The 14,562-nt window shown below is 44.5% G+C and overlaps 1 protein-coding gene across 5 annotated transcripts in view; it reads right to left on the bottom strand.

Annotated features, from left to right (window-relative positions):
* The window catches only part of foxp4 (forkhead box P4), a 178,592-nt gene that overhangs the window by 121,278 nt on the left and 42,752 nt on the right, over window positions 1-14,562 (bottom strand). The gene's annotated exons all lie outside the window — the stretch shown is intronic.

Below are 14,562 nucleotides of genomic sequence, written 5' to 3'. Positions count from 1 at the left end.
CCCCTGCAGCTGAACCCCTGACCTGAGCGAGGCATTCCCACTACCCTGGAGAGAGGGAGGGATGGATAGATGGAGGAAGAGGGAGGGAGGGAGAGAAAAGGGAGGAGGTGTACAGATCAGAGAGATACATCATGTGTTTGGGATGGAGGGGGAATAAAGTGTTCTTCTCCCTTTTAGTTGGGATGGAGGAGAAGAGAGAGAGGATGGGACTGAACACGCCGCAGCTATAGGACAGCGAGAGAAAGAGAGAGAGAGAAACACCCTGCTAGAGTAATATACGCCGACACACACTTCTCTCTGTTTCTCTCTCTAGTATGAGCAGGTCCTCATGTGTAATTGATGAAGCTGGGTGGATCTTCCAATATGTCCTGTTGCTACAGGTAGCTGCTGCAATGGCTCCTTAGTTAGAACTAGGGTTGCAAAGCTACCAGTCATTTCCCAAAGTTAATGGAATCTTCTGCAATTTTGTTAATTAACAGGTAATCTATGGTAACTTTGGTAATTTATACTTGAATTACTTAAAACAAACGTATTCATATAAAGTATTAATTTGATCTATTATAATTTTAACTTTTATCGACCATATGGTCTATCCACTAGACCAGAGCTCTCCAATCCTGTTCCTGGAGAACTACCGTCCTGTTGGTTTTAGCTCCAACCCTGATCTAGCACATGTGATTGTAATAATTACCTGGTTGATAAACTGAATCAGGTTAGTTAAAACTGGTGTTGGAGAGATATTCTGCAGCGGGGTAGCTCTCCAGGAACAGGTCGACACCAAAACATTTAAAACAGACATATTGACATAGTCAAATAAATAAAAGTCTATAAAAAAAACAATATAAAGGATATTTCATGCTGAAATCCTCCTATTAAACACCAATGGTTCCCCCTATGTTGAAGGTTTATATTTCGGATAATGTTTTACATCTTTGTAATTCAATGTTTATTTAAAATCATATTTTTTTTATTATTTTATATATTTTATGTGATAAGGCCACACACAGGGCCAGAGATAATTACACCTGTGATCATCTGAAGTACACACAGGGCCAGAGATAATTACACCTGTGATCATCTGAAGTACACACAGGGCCAGAGATAATTACACCTGTGATCATCTGAAGTACACACAGGGCCAGAGATAATTACACCTGTGATCATCTGAAGTACACACAGGGCCAGAGATAATTACACCTGTGATCATCTGAAGTACACACAGGGCCAGAGATAATTACACCTGTGATCATCTGAAGTACACAGAAAGGCCACTAGATGTCCTCTTACAAAGGTAAAAAAAACTTGAAAGCTAAAAAGTTTCCATTAATATACCCTCCCTTTACAACCCTAGTAAGAATCTGCTAAAAGGCCTTGAATAGCACAACGCAGGGAGGAGGAGACGGGTGGCTGCGGGTGCGTCCCACCCACAGGCACTGATAACCCTGTATGAGTGATCAACACTCATAAGATGGCTACCAGATCAAGTCTGGTCTCCCAGCCCTATCCCTCCGTAATGCCATCCCTGTCCTACGGCTCACAATACCAGGATCACTGGCTAGCTGTCTGGGAGCACTGGAGACAGGCCAGTATCCTTCCAGAATTTTCTCTTCATTATCATAACTCTCTCTCACACACACTGTCAGACACATTCTCTTGGGAGGCAGATAGGTTGTTGACAAACTGGTTAAGATTTGCAGCTCCAGAACAGGAATGAAGTGTAGGTTTTTGTCAACGACACACATCACAGCTTGAAGTAATACAACAGTACTGACCACTAGAACCATATGTAAGACACCAATATGATGTTTCAATACACTACAACAACATATTACAACAATAAAGTATGTGATAGTACACAATGGAATCCCCCTGCTAACCCCCGCTCCAAATCCTAACCCACTGTCAGTTTTTTTTTACCTTCATCTTTCCATTAATCTTTCCCTCGCTTTTCGTCTTTCTTTGTCGTCTTCTATCTCATCCCTTGTTCTCTTTCAGGACAGGTTCAGATGCCTCTCTGTGGCACATATCTGATTGGCTCAACTCCTGCACACCTGCAGTCAACTCCTCCCCCTCCCCGTATGTGTGTGTGTGTGTGTGTATATGTGAAGTGTATGCGTGGGTGTGTATGTATGTCTGTGTGTGTGTTTACAGCAGCTTACTGGGTTATTAAGTCTTTATCATGTTAAGCCTCATGTGGGAATATTTATACTGCTCCCTGAATGACTGTTTCCTCGCCTTGCATCAGCTCCCAGGAACACTGCTTATTAATACAGGGAACTAGGGAGGGAGGAGGAGGGAGGAGGAGGGAGAAGGGAGGGGTGTGGGGTCTGTGCCAACACATCTCCACATCTCTCTCTGTCTGTCTCTCTCTCTCGTTGTCTATCACCACACCGGCTCTACCATTTTCAGTCTGTGCCCCCCTTCTCTTTCTGTCTCCCGCTCTCTCTCCTTCAGGCCACTGAAACAGAGCCCCTCAGTGGAGTGTGCAGATTACAGTTCTGCTCTACTACAAACATACAAACTGAAACTCAGTCACAGGCGTGTGTGTGTGTGTGTGTGTGTGTGTGTGTGTGTGTGTGTGTGTGTGTGTGTGTGTGTGTGTGTGTGTGTGAGAGCACGCGTACTGGATCTCAAGTCTGAGGTTCACTAGAGCATCTCTAACCCTGGTAAATATAAACGCCACAGCATTTAGATAACCCAGTCACCCAACTCATGCAGATAATACCATAAACACACTCTCACCCAAACACTAGTCCCTAAGGGCAGCTAGAAAAAGCCACATATTGAGAACCTACCACCAGCATGAAGGCTGCTCTGCTCTCCAGCATTCTGCTGTGTTGTCAGGCTTCTTCTATATTTTCTGAAACAGAGTGTGCATTCCAGAAATGTGTATCTAAAATAAACAAACAGCTTTGTGTTTGAATGCAGTTTTCTCTACTCTGAGACCTGTACGTGTATGTGCGTACATGCGGGTGTGTAGATAAATGAACGCCGGTTCTTTGTTTGTTTGAGTCACCAGAGGAAGGACAGGGTGTGTTTATGTGAGCTAGACCGCAGGCCAGAGGGCAGGTGTCTGTATGTGTGTTTGTGTACAGTACGTGTGCATGTGTATATGTGAGAGAGAGAGAGAGAGAGAGAGAATAGTGTGTCCATATGGGCTGTCTCTGGCCAGTAAACCTGTATTTCCCTCTCTGCCCTGCACTTCCCCTGTACCCTGCCTGTCCCATCACCATCAAAGGCCTCAGGCTTCCCTCTCGCGTCCACTCAGCCTGCTGATCCTCCCTAACCTCTCCTCCCTCTACTCCCCATTAGGACGGGCTGGAATGTTCTGACAGTAAAGGAGAGATCCTCGCTTGAAGACTGCTTAACTGGGCACTCAACCATTCCTCTTTTATATGGGGGGGGGGGCGCTCTGGGGATACACAGAGATGCACGCACGGACACACACACGGGCTCTCTCTAGCCATGGCACACTGCTACACTTAGTATTCTTTTTCTGTGTGTGTGCTCAACCACCCAAAAGACCAGCACTGCAGCACAGTCGACTACCTCTCCTCCCTGCTCCCGTCCTCCTCTCCTCTGTCAATGGGAATAAAGAAAGGAAGAAGAAAAAGAGAATATCTGCGTGGCATTTTTGAGCTGCTGAAGATTAGCTTCAATAAAAGAGGATGAGGTCAGAGGAAAGCAGAAATCCCCAAACACACACTTGGCCAGGTACTCATCCACTCACTCCCTCTCTCATTATTCAGACATCGCTCTCTCTCCCCCTCTCTTCTTTCCTCATCTGCTACAGAGTGGATATCCCTTCATTCAGCCCAGCTGTCTCTTTAGCGAGTTGATTGGTTGCTAGCGGCCTTTAGCTTGCGGCTATATGGCTAACGCTAGCTGTCTCAGGCTGCACTGGCCCCTCTCCAACACTAGCAAGTTAGCCTTTAGCACACGGCTAAGCTAATGCTAGCTATCGCAGGCTCTGTTGGCTTATAACCAGTGCTAGCATGTGAGCTGAATTAGCTGCCAGACAGACAGGAGTTAGCAGAGAGCTACGGGTCAAGGGTTTTCAGGCTGGCTGGATGGCTTCAAAGGGCCTCAGGCCTAGAGAGAGACAGACTGTCCTGGCCTCTTCCCAGCCTTACCCAGCTAATTTAGTCTAACATATAAAGGTCTTTCTATAAACTAGTGTACCAGTCAGGATTTCCTACACTAGACAACTTGTTTCAGCAGTTGATGTGTCAATGTGATAATCTGCCAATGTTTTTCATGTCATTACATAAAGATATAAGGGGGATCATAGCTATATTCAATAACATTAAAGTTGATTTAAACCTATGTTTAACCCTTTATCATGGTTGGTGTCTTGACAGATTTGACCAAAATCGTGTGACATAAAACATTACTTTTCTGTCCTTGCATTTATGGCAGTATAAGTTGTCGTTATATCATATATTAAGTATTAATCAGTTAAATTAGACATTGAACTTGAACCCTGTAAGAATCCTGGATCTTTTTGTATAGAGATCTCCGAAATGTAGTGTAACTATGTCTCCTTATGCTGAAAACAGTTTCATGGGCACACAAATCCAAAATGATGTATGCGATTGCAAAATCGAATGCTTCTAACCAAAAGAGGCACCTTACCTTAATACTTAAAACCTAAATCCTAGCTGTCATTTACATGCTTCTTCAGTAATTATGCATAATATTGGATGTGCATTTGGTGTCCAGCTGATTAGTTACGTGTTTCACACATCATCATCTGATCCAGGAAGTTATTTTCTGAATGACAGTCAAGTAACGAACAGCTGTTGTGATAGCGCATGTGATGCAACAACCTCTCCAGTACTGGAAAAAAGGGTTTCACGAGGAATGTCAAGAATATCTTGGTGTCTCATTCATTATGCCGGTGAAGACAGTTATTGACTCTAACATCTAACATCCCTAGCTAGTGGATGTTGATCAGTCATATTCAATCGATGTTTGAAAAGTCATAGTCAATTAATCAATAATATAATAAAACTCTTAGCAACATTTTTTTATTTAATTTACAATCTGTAGAAACTACGAGAATAGAAATGTTGATAGCTTTTGTGAAACATCACAGCACAGTTGAAAAATATATGGCAAATAGAAATCCAATATGGATAGTGTTAAGAGATAGATGGGAGGGGTTGAGTGAAGCTGAAGGTTGGGACATTAAAATAAAAAGATAACTAATGTAAAAATGTACTGTGTCCTTAAAATGTAGGTTCAGAACTTTTGAAAAATATATGGAAAATAGGAATCAAAACTGGATGGTCTTCATAGATAGATGGGAGTTTCATCATAGCGCTTGATGGTTATTGCAACTGCACTTGAAGAAACTTTCAAAGTTCCTGAAATATTCCACATTGACTGACCTTCATATCTTAAAGTAATGATGGACTGTTCTTTCTCTTTGCTTATTTGAGGGGTTCTTGCCATAATAAGGACTTGGTCTTTTACCAAATAGGGCTATCTTCTGTATACCACCTCTACCTTGTCACAACACAACTGATTAGCTCAATCACAGTAAGAAGGAAAGAAATTCCACAAATTAACTTTTAACAAGGCACACCTGTTAATTGAAATGCATTCCAGGTGACTACCTCATGAAGCTGGTTGAGAGAATGCCAAGAGTGTGCAAAGCTGTCATCAAGGCAAAGGGTGGCTACTTTGAAGAATCTAAAATATAAAGTATATTTTCATTTGTTGATTCCATATGTGTTATTTCATAGTTTTGATGTCTTCACTATTATTTTAGAATGTAGAAAATAGTCAAAATAAAGAAAAACCCTTGAATAAGTAGGTGTGTCCAAACTTTTGACTGGTTCTGTATATATATATATATAAAAGCTGATCTATCACCCCCCCCAAAAAAGGGAAAAAAAATGGTTTGCTAGGAATGTCTAGAATGTCCCTCATTCATTACGCGGGTGAAGACAGCTGTACCTGGATCCACGTTAGATCTAATATCCCTAGCTAATTGATATTGATCATCTGTTGTTGTCTGCTTGATTTACAGCAGGTCCTCTTTGGATTTAACAGAGAAAGCATTAAGGTAATACATTTATGTTTTCATATGTTTTGTGGCTCGGATTGGACACCAAGTATACTGTGAGTAACTGTGTAGGATAGACTATTGCACAACACCCAACGTTATTCATGTGAATTATTCTGGAGATAATGACAACAATATGATCTGCTAATGAAATAACATGACAAATACATGTTGTTTTCCATGTTTCACCTGCAATTTTAAACAATACAAGGGGCTTGAAGTAGCCTAGTTTAACTTGAATTGGGAGCGCAGAAATTCAAGTACTGAAATAGGTCTCCTCTCCCCTGTGTCTCCCCCTCCCCTCGTCTCCTCTCCCCTGTGTCTCCCCCTCCCCTTGTCTCCCTCCCCGTCTCTCCCCCTCCCCTTGTCTCCCTCCCCGTCTCTCCCCCTCCCCTCCCCTCCCCTTGTCTCCCCTGTGTCTCCCCCTCCCCATCTCTCCCCCTCCCCTCCCCTCCCCTGTGTCTCCCCCTCCCCATCTCTCCCCCTCCCCTCCCCTCCCTCCCATGTCTCCCCCTCCCCTCGTCTCCTCTCCCCTGTGTCTCCCCCTCCCCTTGTCTCCCCGTCTCTCCCCCTCCCCTCCCCTTGTCTCCCCTCCTGTCTCCCCTCCCCTCGTCTCCTCTCCCCTGTGTCTCCCCCTCCCCTTGTCTCCCCTCTGTCTCTCCCCCTCCCCTCCCCTCCTCCCGTCTCCCCCTCCCCTCGTCTCCCCTTCCCTTGTCTCCCCTCCCCGTCTCTCCTATGGGAGAGGAGACTTGTGAGGAAACACGTTTCATTGCGAACCGTCACAATAATAATCTACTGTAGTTAAAGGACAATTCAATGATCAAGGCCAGGGACCGACCTGACAGAGAAGGGAGAGGAGAGAGACAGAGGGAAGAGGAGAGTAGAGATAGAGAGAGAGAAGTAGAGGAGGAGGGACAGGGAAAGGGAGCCAGCTAGAAGAGGAGTGTGCCTTGATCTGAAGGAGACAATAATAAAAAGTTGACATTAAAAAAGAACACGCACCGACCCACAACCTAGTCTGGACTGGCCATATGGTGCTTGGGCTTTCTGAGCATGTGTGTGGGGGTGTGTGTCCGCATGTGAGTGTGTGTGTGAGATTGTGGTTCTTTGAAGACAAAGTCCCTGTTTGCCGAGGCCATAAAGATTAGAGCTCTCAGTCAGGTGGGCTTAGGAGCCATAGGTAAACACACACCACATTCCACACAGATGAGATCACTCCGTGTGTGTGTGTGAGTGACCCAGGCAAACATTCACTCCTTCCTCAACCCCGACCCCTCTTTTTAGAGTGCAGTAAGTGATTTACCAGTCTGCCCCGTAGACTGCTAAAAGCCCAGCTAGCATATTTGGTTCCATGGAAGTTGTGGGAACCCTGGAAGTTTTCCTGGAAGGTTTTATTAAAGAGAACGTAAATGATAGGTTATTTAAAAATAATTAATTAATGTTCTGAGAACATGTTTCAATGAGACTTTTAATAACACTGCTAGCTTAGGTTAACCGTTTTGAACTCCAAGCACAGATAGGACACATGGAAATTAATCGTGCAAACACATTTCTTTTTTTGTAGCACAGTGTCAAACCTATGATCTTCTATTCTCTATCCATAGAATTAGTCGTTCTCTATCCATGGAATTAGTCGTTCTCTATCCATGGAATTAGTCGTTCTCTATCCATGGAATTAGTCGTTCTCTATCCATGGGTTCTCTATCCGTTCTCTATCCATGGAATTAGTCGTTCTCTATCCATGGAATTAGTCGTTCTCTATCCATGGAATTAGTCGTTCTCTATCCATGGAATTAGTCGTTCTCTATCCATGGAATTAGTCGTTCTCTATCCATGGAATTAGTCTCCTGCAACACCAGGATGGAGCTAGCATACTGTATTTCTTTAAACATACAAAGCTGTTCATTTCAGTCTATCCAAATAGAACCCATTTCAAAGGAAACAAGCACTCATTAAGATCAGGTGTGGCCAATTAGTGGGCCAACACACCTGAACACACTTACCAAGATAGAGGATAGAGAAATGTTTGTTAATGCTGAGAATGGAATGTATATGTTCTTAAATAATATTCTTTGAATATTCTTTGAACGTTACTAATGTATTCTTGTGTTTTTTTGTAAAGTTTGTTAATGTTCTGAGAACATGACTTTAAATTGAACCATGAGGAAACCTGGAGGAAACGTTATGCTGAAGTACTGAAATTCCCACTTAAGAAACATATGGTTCTCAGAACGTTTTGTGCTAGCTGGGAGTGGAGCTTGCCACACACACACACACACACACACACACACACACACACACACACACACACACACACACACACACACACACACACACACGAATGCACACACACAGCTACACACAGACAAATATTTGGAGAAGGAGCAGGCCTCTCACACACCTCATTTATCTTAGGTAAAATCACGAGTCCTACACTCTGAAGAATTGAGGGTTATTAGTGTGAGCGTGCATGTGTGTGTTGTGTGTGTGGAATGTGAACGTGTGCAATGTGTGTGCAATGTGTGTGTGTGTGTGTGTGTGTGTGTGTGTGTGTGTGTGTGTGTGTGTGTGTGTGTGTGTGTGTGTGTGTGTGTGTGTGTGTGTGTGTGAGGAATAAGGGTCAAGACATCGGCCGGTTGAACATCCTCTTGTGATCATGAGAATGAATAATCCCCTCTGTCCCCCCTCTCTCACCCTCTGCCCCCCCCCCTCTCTCCCTCCCTCCTTTTCCAGTATTAGGGGGTAATAGCAGGGTAAGGGCAGGCTATGACAGTCCACAGTGTTAATACCCAGATTGTATTTAACATGGCAGAACAGAGGTTAGGGAGGGGGATAGAGAGGGGAGAGAGAGAGAGAGAGAGAGGGGGAGAGAGAGAACAGAGGTTAGGGAGGGGGGTAGAGAGGGGGAGAGAGAGAGAGAGAGGGGGAGAGAGAGAGAGAGAGAGAACAGAGGTTAGGGAGGGGGGAGAGAGGGGGAGAGAGAGAGGGGAGGGAGAGAGAGAGAACAGAGGTTAGGGAGGGGGGTAGAGAGGAGGAGAGAGAGAGAGGGAGAGAGAGAGAGAGAGAACAGAGGTTAGGGAGGGGGGAGAGAGGGGAGAGAGAGAGGGGAGAGAGAGAGAGAGAGAGAGAACAGAGGTTAGGGAGGGGGGAGAGAGGAGGAGAGAGAGAGAAAAGAGGTTAGGGAGGGGGGTAGAGAGGGGGAGAGAGAGAGAGAGAACAGAGGTTAGGGAGGGGGGTAGAGAGGGGGGGAGAGAGAGAGAACAGAGGTTAGGGAGGGGGGAGAGAGGGGGAGAGAGAGAAAGGACAGAGGTTGGGGGGAGGGGGAGAGAGGGGAGAGAGAGAGAGAACAGAGGTTAGGGAGGGGGAGAGGGGGAGAGAGAGAGAACAGAGGTTAGGGAGGGGGTAGAGAGGGGGGAGAGAGAGAGAAAGAGAGAACAGAGGTTAGAGAGGGGAGAGAGGGGGAGAGAGAGAGATAACAGAGGTTAGGGAGGGGGGTAGAGGGGGGAGAGAGAGAGAGAGAACAGAGGTTAGGGAGGGGGAGAGAGGGGGAGAGAGAGAGATAACAGAGGTTAGGGAGGGGTAGAGGGGGAGAGAGAGAGAACAGAGGTTAGGGAGGGGGTAGAGGGGGGAGAGAGAGAGAGATAACAGAGGTTAGGGAGGGGGTAGAGGGGGAGAGAGAGAGAGAGAACAGAGGTTAGGGAGGGGGTAGAGGGGGGAGAGAGAGAGCGAGAGAACAGAGGTTAGGGAGGGGGAGAGAAGGGGAGAGAGAGAGAAAGAGAGAACAGAGGTTAGGGAGGGGGAGAGGGGGAGAGAGAGAGAGAACAGAGGTTAGGGAGGGGGAGAGGGGGAGAGAGAGAGAGAGAGAACAGAGGTTAGGGAGGGGGAGAGAGAGGGGGAGAGAGAGAGAGAACAGAGGTTAGGGAGGGGGAGCAATTAGCAGCTAGATCCTACGAGACGCCTTTATTAGAATGACCTTCAGATGGAGAGAGAGAGAGAGAGAGAGAGAGAGAGAGAGAGGGGGGGATGTTGGAGAGGTGGGTGAGTTAGGGGGATGACTATGAGGGTGGGCAGGGAGGGGGGAAGAAGAGAGGGATGATGGCTGAGACAGAGTGTGGTGTGATTGTGAAAAAGAGGAGAGGTTAAACTGAGGGCCACGTGGTACTCAATCAAAACTGTTATCCAGATCTCTGTGATACAAAACAAAATGATAGCTAGTACACTGTGAAAATGAAGAATGATAAAAATCAGGGAAGCAAGAAAGCAATGAAGGAAGAAAAAGTCAGAAAGAAAGAGACAGATCCTGATGTGTTTGTGTGTGTGTGGTTTGTGTGGGTGTGTGTGTGTGTGGTTTGTGTGGTTTGTGTGGGTGTGTGTGTGTGGTTTGTGTGGGTGTGTGTGTGTGTGGTTTGTGTGGTTTGTGTGGGTGTGTGTGTGTGGTTTGTGTGGGTGTGTGTGTGTGTGGTTTGTGTGGGTGTGTGTGTGTGTGTGGTTTGTGTGGGTGTGTGTGTGTGTGGTTTGTGTGGGTGTGTGTGTGTGTGTGGTTTGTGTGGGTGTGTGTGTGTGTGGTTTGTGTGGGTGTGTGTGTGTGTGGTTTGTGTGGGTGTGTGTGTGTGTGGTTTGTGTGGGTGTGTGTGTGTGTGGTTTGTGTGGGTATGTGTGTGTGTGGTTTTGTGTGTGTGTGTGTGTGTGGTTTGTGTGGGGGTGTGTGTGTGTGGTTTGTGTGGGTGTGTGTGTGTGTGGTTTGTGTGGGTGTGTGTGTGTGTGGTTTGTGTGGGTGTGTGTGTGTGTGGTTTGTGTGGGTGTGTGTGGTTTGTGTGGGGGTGTGTGTGTGTGGTTTGTGTGGGTGTGTGTGTGTGTGGTTTGTGTGGGTGTGTGTGTGTGTGGTTTGTGTGGGGGTGTGTGTGTGTGTGTGCATATTACAGCGTTGGAGAGTGACAGGTGTCACATGAATCAAAAGACTGACAGAAGATGGGTGGTACTAAAGCATCCTGCATTAGAGAGCGGCTCGCTCCCATCGCCTGTGTGTGTGTGTGTGTGTTTGTATGTGTCACGCCTGTCAAAGTGTGTTTGGTTTTGTTTATCTCTGAAGAAAGCTCTCTCCACTTTAAGTTATAAAATAGAAGGCTTCTAAACCAAACTGAATCCCCCTTTGTTTCAGGGTTAAACGTCTGCCTGCTTGTTGTCTAAGTAACTGTCACATTAGCCTGTCAGGAATAAATGTGCTTTTTATAAATGTTGTCACAGCCTTTCATATATTCAACATATCTCTCCATGTGGAACAAGCAGTGTGATATGATCTTTCCTCCAGTCCAATACAAGGCTTGCTGTATGAATGGATCACTTGTGTGAAAAATTGAGTTAGCCTTCTCTTTGCCTTGTGGACTCATCAGATCCTTGCTCCTGAAAGTACTACATCCCTCTGCAAATATTGACCTGGATATCCTACACATTCCACTGTGGCAACTCCATAAACTTAATTACGCAGATGAATCAACCTTTCATTATTTGTGTAGGAATACTATGTACAATTCTGGACATTTAGCTTTTTTTCCCCCATTGTGGAAACGAGGCTGTACTCAGCTATATTCATTAATGTAATTGTGCTTGTCAAATGCCTGAGGCAAAAACGGATTTTTATTTACCAAATCAAAATGGTTACGAGGTAGTTAAAACAAATACACTGATTTTATTTCACCTGGAAACGGGCGGAAAACTGACTTTATAAAGTGCTGAAGTGGGATTTAAAAAACGAGGACGTAAAATGTTTTAATAAAAGGACATGATATAATTTTATTCATCTGCTTTCAAGTCGGTCACTTTGCATTTCCCAGTTAATTAATAGATTGGATCAGAGAGGGTTTAATCAAATATAATTGAATAAGTCCGTAATAAAAACAGGGCAGACTTTAAAGGAGACATGCGGGGAAAATGATAGCATGTCCACTTTTCAAATTAATTGAATTTTAGTACTTTTGAACTTGGTCCAAGGCATCACTGCACTAATTAATTCACACACCATATCCAAAAAGTGTCAGAACAAGATGATATCTCCACCCACCCCTACACACACAGTACTTTCCTCTGTTTTTTACACCTCAAAAGGGAAAAAGCACCACAAGCAGACATACTCAGTAGTGACAGTCTATATTGTTATTCTGGTAATTGTTAGTTTTCTGCGATTCCTTTTCGCTTTTCTCCAAGTTTTTGTCTTTTGGGGCAAAACTAAAATATTAATACTTTCTAAGGCGGTTCTCAATGAATAAAAAAATGTATCTTTTATCATTTAGAAGAGAAAGAAAAATCTTTGTTAAAGTGATATGCATGCTAATTAATAGGAGTAGAGAGAATACGGAGAGAAGTACTACTAATTTGAAACCTACTAATATTAATAGAATAATTGATGGTGCAATATAAATAAATGAATAGAGTAATTCATTTGAAAAAGGGATGCCTTCAATTCAATTGAGAAAGGACATTCATTTCCCGGCTGAGGGCTTTATCACAAGAAGCAAGGGATGAAGGAGAGAAAGACAAACTAAACATCACTGTTCACTTTTAAAACACATTAATATTTCACTTTGCTAATTCAAAATTCACCAAGAACAACTTGTATTGCATGTCTTGTGATTTTCACTTGTAATTAAGAAAAAAGTATTTTTTGGAGGATGAAATTGCGGCCACGCTGTGAAACGTTGGTTTATTTCATTTTTAAATCAGAACCCACACCCATCCTCTTCACCCCAATCATTTACCATAACGCCATGGGAGAGAGGAAGAGGTGTGGACTATGTCATTACCATCCTTATTACTCCTCATTAAAATACCCACATCAAAAAGATATACCACCGCAAACCATGTGTGTGTGAGCGTGTTGTGTGTGTGAGCGTGTTGTGTGTGTGAGCGTGTTGTGTGTGTGTGAGCGTGTTGTGTGTGTGTGAGCGTGTTGTGTGTGTGAGCGTGTTGTGTGTGTGAGCGTGTTGTGTGTGTCAGCGTGTTGTGTTGTGTGTGTCAGCGTGTTGTGTGTGTCAGCGTGTTGTGTGTGTGTGTGAGCGTGTTGTGTGTGTGAGCGTGTTGTGTGTGTGAGTGTATTGTGTGTGTGTGAGCGTGTTGTGTGTGTGTGAGCGTGTTGTGTGTGTCAGCGTGTTGTGTGCACACGTGCGTGTGTATGTGCACGCGCCTGTCCGTATGCAAAAGTGACAAAAAAGAACAATATAATTGGAGAAATGTACGCAGTAATAATAGGTATTCACAAAATGATCATTCATATTAAACAGGGAGCATAAAGCCAGCCTCATTTGCATGTTTTAGATTATATGCATTTCAAAAGTAATTTCCGCGGGGCATATGAATGACATTAATTCCCGCGCGGGTTCTGCTATAGACCTCAAACTATCAAACACTCAAACATTTAACAGATGAAAAAAGCGCCTGGTGCGTTGGCAAGAGGAGATTTCAAGGTTAAAGTATTTCAATGTGATTTTTAAAGTTCTGTCTTGATTTGTTTAAAGTTGCTCCTCGCCTAGTTAAGAGTTCCATTAACTGGGAGTCGGGCCGAGGCTTGGTTTAAACTGTGCTCTGTGTGTGTGTGTGTGTGTGTGTGTGTGTGTGTGTGTGTGTGTGTGTGTGTGTGTGTGTGTGTGTGTGTGTGTGTGTGTGTGTGTGTGTGTGTGTGTGTGTGTGTGTGTGTGTGTGTGTGTGTGTGTTTCCCTCCGTACCAGTTAGAGAGAGACACTTCTCCTTAACCACCTCCATTTCCTCAGTAATAACCCTGGCTAACTATGTCTGACTGTCTGACTCACACAGTACTGGATGTGTGTGGACCTGGTGTCCTGCTTTACTGGACAACCACATTACTAATTGAAAGCCCATTACAGAGCAACACTAGACCTGACTAAACCCAGGCACTGGCCCTGAGGAAGATGACTGCATGAGACATGAAGAAGAGAAGGAGAAATAGTAGAGGAAAGAGGAGGAGAAGAAAATGAGGAAAGGAAAAAGGGAAAGAGAGAGAAAGGGGAAAAAAAGAGAAAAGAAAGATGAAGACAGAAAGAAAGAGAGAGTATAAGAGTATGGATCCCTTTATACCAGTGTCCATTAGGATAGAGAGAGAGGAGGGAAAGACAAAGGAAGACCCCAGGGCAGGAAACAGTGTGAATGTGTGCCTGGCTGCAGTGGAAAAGGGGCCACAGACACGCAGCACTCCACATTCTTCTCCTATTAGAGAATCTGCTCTCCAGCCACACTGACTCATTACTGTGTGTGTGTGTGGAGTCAGGCGTATATCGGAGCGACCAGACAGCACACACCATCAAGATGTCCCCCACCTGTTAGTCTAAGTTAGTCTTGGCCCACATACAAAGTGGGAAGAGTTGGGAGAACGGGGGGGGGGGAGAAGAACAGACTAGACAAAACAAAGAGAAGAGAAAAGACAACATGATGCATGCTTGTTGTTTGTGGTTAGTGCTACATGTGTAAACACGGCAGCCAGC

The sequence above is a fragment of the Salmo salar genome, chromosome ssa22 (genome assembly GCF_905237065.1).
Source record: "Salmo salar chromosome ssa22, Ssal_v3.1, whole genome shotgun sequence".
Classification (NCBI taxonomy): Eukaryota; Metazoa; Chordata; class Actinopteri; order Salmoniformes; family Salmonidae; genus Salmo; species Salmo salar.
Note: the sequence above shows the minus strand (reverse complement) of the source record. Positions and strands in the feature narration are given on the sequence as shown.